Source organism: Chiloscyllium plagiosum, chromosome 12 (assembly GCF_004010195.1).
Source record: "Chiloscyllium plagiosum isolate BGI_BamShark_2017 chromosome 12, ASM401019v2, whole genome shotgun sequence".
In the NCBI taxonomy this organism is placed as follows: Eukaryota; Metazoa; Chordata; class Chondrichthyes; order Orectolobiformes; family Hemiscylliidae; genus Chiloscyllium; species Chiloscyllium plagiosum.
Genome location: NC_057721.1, coordinates 3,078,927 through 3,080,125, shown reverse-complemented (window position 1 = coordinate 3,080,125; position 1,199 = coordinate 3,078,927).

Below are 1,199 nucleotides of genomic sequence, written 5' to 3'. Positions count from 1 at the left end.
CCTCTCCTACCTTTCCATTTTCCTTCCCACCTATTTGCTCCACCCTCCTCTCTCACCTATCACCTTCACCTCCAATCTCCTCTACCTATAGCATTCTCAGCTACTTTTCCCCAGCCCTTTTCCATTTATCCCACTGACCTGCTGTGCCTTTCCAGCACCACATTCTTCATCTCTGATCTCCAGCATCTGCAGTCCTCACTCTCTCCTAGTAACTAAAGCCTGTAAGGAACTAGATCATGAAGTCAGCGTGAATAAGGTGAAGAGTAGGCAGGGAGCAGATGATGTACACAAAGGGACTGGTGGTCTGAGGTGCATTTGTTTTAATGCGAAAGTATAGTAGGGCAGATGAACTTAGGGCTTGGATTAGTACCTGGGAGTATGATGTTATTGCTATTACAGAGACTTGCTGGAGGGAAGAGTAAGATTGGCAATGAAATATCCCAGGATATAGATGCTTCAGGCAGGATAGAGCGGGAGCTAAAAAGGGTCAGAGGGGATATCACAGCTGTGCTGAAGGAGGGCACTATGAAGGACTTGGGCAATGAGGCAACATGGGCAGAGCTCAGAAATAGGAAGGGTGCGGTAACAATGTTGGGACTGTATTACAGGCCTCCCAACAGCGAGCGTGAGATAGAGGTACAAATATGTAAACAGATTATGGAAAGATGTAGGAGCAACAGGCTGGTCGTGATAGGAGATTTTAATTTTCCCAACATTAACTGGGATTCACTTCATGTTCAAGGTTTAGATGGAGCAGAATTTGTAAGGACTATCCAGGAGAGTTTTCTAGAACAGTACGTAAATAGTCCAACTCGGGAAGGGACCATACTGGACCTGGTGTTGGAGAATGAGCCCGGCCAGGTGGTTGAAGTTTCAGTCGGGGATTACTTTGGGAATAGTGATCCCAATTCCATAAGTTTTAGAATATTCATGGACAAAGACGAGTGTGGTCCTGAAGGAAAAGTGCTAAACTGGGGGAAGGCCAACTATACTAAAATTCAACAGGAGCTGAGGAATGTAGATTGGGAGCAGTTATTTGATAGTAAATCCACATTTGATATGTGGGAGGCTTTTAAAGAGAGGTTGATTAGAGTGCAGGACATGTCCCTATGAAAATGAGAGATAGAAATGGAAAGATTAGGGAAACATGGCAGGGGCAGGGAAATTTGCTAGAACTGCTTAGGAGGATTTAAATTAAG